General features: G+C 40.7%; 1 long non-coding RNA gene across 1 annotated transcript; it reads left to right on the top strand.

Annotated features, from left to right (window-relative positions):
• Positions 1-3,555: 3,555 nt before the first annotated feature.
• On the top strand, positions 3,556-6,619 carry LOC127006074 (uncharacterized). The gene is made up of 3 exons (XR_007759047.1): positions 3,556-3,701; positions 5,066-5,181; positions 6,315-6,619. It is a non-coding gene; the product is annotated as an uncharacterized LOC127006074 (long non-coding RNA).
• Positions 6,620-7,732: the final 1,113 nt, after the last annotated feature.

Genomic DNA, 7,732 nt, shown 5'->3' with positions numbered 1-7,732 from the left:
GTGGCTGTTGTGTTTGACTCGCGTTGGCTTTGTTACTACAGGAAATAGTGAAGAAGAATACATAATGTTAATAAATTCACATACATGAATATTATTGGTGTGCTTCAGTAGATTTAATCTGAAATCTCCTATTATGTAAATACCATAATAATTTAAGTTGCTTGATAATTATAGAAGTATAGTTAGTTTACCAAGAAAACCATTGATGTTAACGCTTGGAGGTCTATAAACACAAATAACTAGAATGGTCTTATCACTAATCTTGACATTAACACTTACGTATTCAATGGATGAGTCAAGATAACATAAATTATTACACATAGAGGATTGATAGATATTAGATACAACCAGTGCTACACCACCTCCATGTCTGTTGCGGTTCATGGTATACAGGTTGTAACCCGACATCTGGTACACTGACGAGAGGTTCGAATCAAGCCGTGTTTCAGAAAAAAAAAACAATCACGATACATTTAATACATGGGTGTGTTGAAACAAAGTCAGCAAAATACTGAAGGTTAGTAGGCACAGAACGAATATTAAGACTAAGTATTGTAAAATTGGTTTTGCTATCTGGTGCTAAAAGAGAATCCAAAAATATGTATTCAGACTGAAGGATATTCAAGTGTGGTGTTTGTACTTAGAAATTATTGACGTTAAGTTTATTGTTATATTTATCATCTAATATAGCAACTGGATCAAAGTTCATGTTAGAAAGATAAACATCAGAATTTTATATATCAACAAATAAAGCATGTAAATCTGCGTCACTTATCGAGGCAAATGGTAATTCATTGAAAATCACTATACATTATGTTATGTGTAGGCTTACTCACTAATGTATGAATATTTTACCTCTTCTTAGTAGTCTTACGATTTCGCAGTCGCTGATTGTTGTGTGAGGCTTCATCCACCCGTGCATGTCCGCTGCTCCCAGCACCGTCCGCGCCAGCACTGTCCTCCCTAGACGTCCCGGCCGCCCCACACACACCATCGTAGTACGAGTGACCACCAGTGACGGCAGCGGGCAGGGCCGGCCCTAGCAGGTGCGGGGCCCAATGCAAAAATCCATCTTACTGCCATTTAGTGTAGTCAAACAAATACAAAACAATACAAACTGATGTACATAAATGAGAAATGTTGCCAATGTAGTTGTCACAGTTTTGATGAAAAATACTAATTTTATAGGAATATCTTACGTGACTTGGTATATGCAAAGTCATTTATAAGCTGACTGAACTCCAATTGACTTGCAACTTCATTTTCAATAGAGAGGATAGCAAGACCATTAAACCTCTCTTGCGACATAGTTGATCTTAAGTAGGTCGTGATCAAATTTAACTTTGAGAAACTTCTTTCTCCAGAGGCCACAGTGACAAGGATCGTTAGAAGAATTCTCAGGGCAGTCCAAAAGTTTGGAAAGTTAACTGAGCTTTTCGTGTCATACAGGAAACCAAGAACTTTCAAAGGTTCAGAAATTGTGTCAAGAGGGAGGAATGCTTCCAAAGAGTCCATCTCCTCAGCAAGCATCTCACCATCAATGTCTGAATTGCCGTTGGCAGTGAGACTTTTCCAGTACTGCAGCATGATATTTCAAATCTGACTTTGTGAGATGTTGGAAAGAGGAGATGAAACAAAACAATTCATGGTGTTTCTTCAGCTGTTGAAACCTGGATTCCGTGGATGGTATAGCTTTGTCCAGGACAACATTGAAGCAATTGACTTGAAAGTTGGCTTCTGCAGATTAAACAGATTCGTCCTGACCCTCATAGACAAACTGACATTTTCTTTTCCCGACTCTGACTCCTTTCAAAACAGGCTCGGTCTCAACCTCATGAGGCCACCAATGACCCAAAGGCTCCCAGTGAGGCTATTTCACTAAGCAATTAACTTAAGGATTTCAAGTTAATTGTATCGATTGTATTTTGGTACTCCATTCTTTTCCAAGTTAATTTAGTCAGCAAGCAACTCCAGGGTGAGGCTGTTGATCTCCCTGTTGTAACTTCTGCTATGGAAAGGACTTGTAAAATTGCTGAGGAAATATCGCTATGATGAATATCAAAGTGCCTTGGCAGATGCAAAAGAGATTGCAGATGAGGTTGAGACCGAGTGCAGATACTTCAATCAGAGCGTCATATATTTCTAGCAATTGATACCTGACAACCTTGACACTATCAACACGACACTCCCTCCTTGTTTTACTCAAAGGTTTCACAGACAGGTCCTTTACATGACTAGCGAAGATTGACCATCCTTGAGTGGAAGCAGAAAACATGACATATATCCTCTGAAGAATGCCAAAAAGTCATTGCATCAGGGCAGGTCTTGGCTAAATAACCCAGTAATAAATTGTAACTATGGCATGCACAGGGAGAAAAAAACGCCCTTGGATTCATATCCACCAGACGAGCCTGCACACCTGATGTGTGGCCTTTCATGTTAGCCCCATTGTCGTAGCCCTGGCCTCTGATATCATTAAAGTCAGGTCCAAGCTCCAAGGCCCTGTACAGGCAGGAGGAAATACAGATGAAGGAAGATTGTTCCAGAGTTTACCAGCGTGAGTGATGAAAGAGTGAAGATGCTGGTTAACTCTTGTGGCGAGGCCGCGGGAGGGGGGGAGGGATGCAGTTAGCAAGTTCAGAAGAGCAGTCAGCATGGAAATATCGATAGAAGATAGAAAGAGAGGCAACATGGTAGAAGACTATTAGTAAGAGGAGGAGAGCTGATGAAACGAAGAGCCTTAGACTCCACTCTGTCCAAGAGAGCTGTGTGAGTGGAGCTCCCCAACACGTGAGATGCATACTCCATACGTGGGCGGAAAAGGCCCCTGTAAATGGATAGCAACTGTGCGGGGGAGAAGAACTGGCGGAGACGGTACAGAACGCCCAGCCTCGAGGAAGCTGATTTAGTATAAGAAGATATATGAAGTTTCCAGTTGAGATTTTGAGTTAAGGATAGAACGAGGATGTTTAGTGTTGAAGAAGGTGATAGGTGAGTGTTGTCAAAGAATAGGGGATAGTTGTTTGGAAGATTGTGTCGAGTGGATAGGTGGAGAAACTGTGTTTTTGAGGCGTTGAAGGACACCAGGGCCCGTAGCCTCACGAGCTATTAACTTTTACTCTTAAAGTTACTATCAAAGTTAATAGTTTCAAATTATTAAGAGTAAAAGCTATGCTCCTCAACTTTGAGTGTAAGTATTAGCAAATCCTGGCTACTATTATCTTCTTCTTATTCTTCTTTATGGCGGGCTCGTTGCTAAGGACGCCTCCATGCAAAACGTAAACATCCGACATGAATTAAGCAAATATTTCAAAAGTAAAATAAAGAAAACATGTATAAATGTACAACAAAAACTTAATAAATGGCAAACACAAGAAAATATTGAGTTTTGTGGTAGATAGAAGCAGCCTCAAAGGCTGTTTTTACTTCGTCACTCGTCAATACCCTTATCTCCCCTTCTGCGTCACGACTTGCTCTGCTGAAATTACCGCACCATAACCACGTCATCTGCCCCAATGAGCACATCTACGGGCCGGGGAACCAGCGCATAAAAGGAGTAAGTTTAATTGGTCGCCAGATGAAACGGTCTTCTTACATCAAAATCATGAAAAAATACGTATAATCAGAGGGTGTTATGGGAAGAGTATCACCCCTGAGGATAAGAAGAGAGCGTGGACTGAAGTGGCAGAAGCTGTAACAAGGTTGGTAATCACATATTCATGGTTCAATTAGCTTACAAACTAACCTAACCTAATCAATTGGGTATTTTTTGGATAATAACACAACCACTGACCTTCCAAACAGAACATGCCTTTTCATTCTGTATCTGAATAGTTTCATTATGACCACAACCCTCTCTCCCTCAACAACCTAACATAGCTAAACCTAACCGTGCCAAACCTGCCCCGTCCTACCGAACACATCCTAACTTAAGATGCCAAGTTTGTTGGGGGGGAAGAGGGTTGGTATAGATAGTTAAGGCATATTTGCCCTTTTTTTATTCTTTATTTATTTTCATTTGTTTATTATTTTTTTTATTGGGGGGAAGGGGGGGGGTGCTAGGCATGCCAGACTAGGACACTTTTACAAGTACTTTATTTCAAGACTATATGGGAATAGGTAGGTTTCGTGAGAATGGTAAAGTAAGATTAAAATAGTATATATATAGCATTGGTCAAACAGATTATGGTGATATAATGTTAGATTGGAATGTACTCAAGATAATGAATTAAGGTTAACGCTTTTATTTTTTTTGTTACATATTCACATATTCATGATTCAAGTAACTTGCAAACTAACCTAACCTCGTCAAATGGGTATTTTTGTATACGAATACAACCACAGAGTTTCCAAACAGAACATACTTTTTCCTACTGCTCCACGTGAATAGCATCATCATGACCATTTCTGCTGCAACCCCCACTCCCTCAACAATCTAACATAACTAAACCAACTCCTGCTAAACCTGTCCTATCTATCACGTCTTAACCTAACATGGTAGGTCCCCAAGTTTGTTAGGGTGGAAAGAGGGTTAGTATAAGAGAGTCAAGTCATATTTACCTGTTATTTAATTTATTCCTTATTTAGATTTTTTTTTGGGGGGGTGGGTGGGTTGGGCATGCCAGATTCTCAACACTTTTACAAGTATTTTATGTCAAGACTATATCGGAATAGGTAGATTTGATGAGAATGGTTAAGTAAGATCAAAATATTATTTTGATAGTATTGGTCAAACAGTTTCTGGTGATATAATGTTAGGTTAGAAGTACTCAAAAGAATGGAATTAAGATCAATGTTTTGAATTTTTTTGTATAGCTGTATTGTGTAATGTCATCCTACTTAGAGAAAAGGATTTTAGAGAAGTAGGTAATGAAAAGTAGTATTTATGGCCATGTTCATAACAATTAAAAAGCTAATGTCTTATGATGCATGTAAATAAAATACCAGTACTGATTTAGCTTTACATCACAGCATGTATTAAATGTTATTGGAGAAGGTATGGGAAATAAATAGCATGCCATAGTGAAACGATTAAGAGACTTGCTTTACATTTATACTCTGACAGTGCCTTCCCTGGGAGTGGACCCCGTACGCAGGATGACTGTGAGAGGCGTTGGTACAACGTACAACAAAAATCAAAGCCTCGCATTGCCAAGTGCAAGAATGAGCAGCGGCAGACTGGTTATTTTTTTTAGTTGTTATGTCTTTAAATGTAAAAACTATATTAGTTAGTTTTTTATGTGGTCACATAATGCAGCTATACTGGCCACCATGCCTTTATTTCAGCTTAAAGTTAATAAGTTTATAGCAGTGAACTGCATATTTGATATAGAATTTTTGTTAATGTTCATCTGTCAATGACTATCAATCTAAATACCTTGGCTGTCTTCCCCCCAGTGCAGGGTTTTAGCCAAGACAGGCACACACTTACTCAAACATTCACACTTATGTACATCACTCTCTCAGCTGCACAGCCCCTGAGGGAGTAAAAAAGGCCCTCACTGCCTTCACTGTATGGGGGATTAGCTGCACAGTTCAGACAGGGAACTTCCACACCAAGGCCTCACAGCATACACTGGTTTACCCCTGCCCCTTCATAACAATGACATTTCCCCCAGCACCTGAGTGCCCCACACGTGTGGCACCACAGATACGCAGGCGCCTGCCTATATAACTATGACATTAACTGTGGTAGATAAACTGGTGTATGACATCACAGGCTGCTCGTCTCATGTATTTGAAGGGGTACCAGAGCCATTCAGCTTTGACACAGCTGATGATGTGTTAGGGATAGGACTGCAGCAACAGTCAAGCAGCAGTGAAATATTGACTGGCCTGTATGTTTTTGGCAAAAACTTTTATATTCTCATTAAAACAATTTATTAATCACTCTTAAATTCATATTCTTTGTAGATACACACTTTATCAGTCAATTATTTTACAGCCAATAACAAATAGTGGAATATTTCTGTTAATAAGTAATATTTCACCTTTACAACCCTTTTTCTTCAACTACGTACCTATTTAATCCATCCGCTACGATTGGCATGGACTTGGCTTTCACTGGTAACCTGGTCACATAATAGTCCGAGGTCTTTTTCTGCCTCTGCGGTGGATAGTGGAGTGTTTCCCATGTGGTATTGGTATGCTGGATATCCCCTCCCAAGTGTAGGACTACATATTCTTCACTGAATTGTAGCAGCCACTTTTTGTTCCATTTCTGTAGTTTGGTGATGTTTTCTTGTAGGAAATCCGCAGTTAAGGGGTTAAGTTACATGCATTAATCATGACTAATATATGACGCTTTTTTTCAGCCCCGCTGCTGTATTGCTAGAGACCATCCCAGCACATTGTTCATTACTTGTGGTAAAGATACCATCAGCTGCTCTGGCAACAGCCACTGCTTCAACATCTGCTGGCCCTATGACACCAGCCACTGCTTCATCATCTGCTGGCCCAATGACACCTGCCACTGCAAGGGATGACAATGAAGCTGTTCCACCACAGTCACCACCTACTTCATCGGAGTTAAGAGATGCCTTTCATAGGGCAGCAGTATAATTTTTTGATGCTGGGGCTGAATATTACTGTCTCAAGGCTATGATTTTGTCACTTTTTTTTTATTACTAAGGAGGTTAGGGTGGAAGGGGTGAAAAATAATCTCTGCTGTTTTTCGACAGAAATGGTTAGCAAATTCATACAAAGCACAAAATTTACCAGAAAAAAAATTGTGTGCCATTGTGAGTGGGTTCGCTTGAGACTGGGCTCCAATGCGCCTCCGTGGTCTAGTGGTCAGCATGCCTGGCTTCTACGCGGGCCCGGGTTCGAATCCCGGCCCAGGCAGACGGCGCACAGCTCACCCAGCTGATCATCCTCCCTCTCGGGCTCCCTCCCACCACAGGCTCAAGGGCCAATGTTACGGAGATGAGCACCGAAGCCACGCGCTGCTACAGCGTATGCCCCAACTTTACCTTTACCTTTACTGGCTCGACTGACAGACATGGCTTTGTATGTCGAAGGTCACTGGTTCAATCCCCACAGCCAGCACTTTCTAACTTGGATTTTTCCGAGTTCCCTAGAGCCTAGATTAATTTCTTGGTGTTAAATGAGGAGATTTGCACCGGCACCCAGTCATGGGTGTTACAAGATACGTTGTTACAATCAGGTGCGTCATTTGGATTTCAAAAGTGGGAGGGACATTAGGGCAGAAAGTTTTATATATATGTATATATATATATATATATATATATATATATATATATATATATATATATATATATATATATTTTTTTTGTTTTTTACGGTGTTGCCTAGTGCGCCGGTAGGCATCGTCCCGGTGGGGCCTGATGGTCGGCCCAAGGCTTCTTCCCGGTGGGGCCTGATGGTCGGCCCAGCCCGTTCTGGCGCAGGCGAGTGTTTATAGTGGCGCCATCTTGCATTGGCTCATGCTGCCTCCGGAACTCGTTCTTGATTCGCTTGGACGGCTTCCTCTAGAGTCCGGGTTGATGGGTGGTCCTTAGGACAGCATGTGGGTAGTTTTAAGCCACTCGGCGTGAGAAAAAATCGTGAAAAATCCGAGTGGTAGCGTGGGATTCGAACCCGCGTCGTCCATCACGCGGTGAATGTGGGCCCAGTACGCTATATATATATATATATATATATATATATATATATATATATATATATATATATATATATATATATATATATATATATCTATATATATATATAT

The sequence above is a fragment of the Eriocheir sinensis genome, chromosome 32, assembly GCF_024679095.1.
Source record: "Eriocheir sinensis breed Jianghai 21 chromosome 32, ASM2467909v1, whole genome shotgun sequence".
NCBI lineage: Eukaryota > Metazoa > Arthropoda > Malacostraca > Decapoda > Varunidae > Eriocheir > Eriocheir sinensis.
The sequence above is the reverse complement of the archived record's forward strand: the minus strand, read 5'-3'. Positions and strand labels throughout refer to the sequence as shown.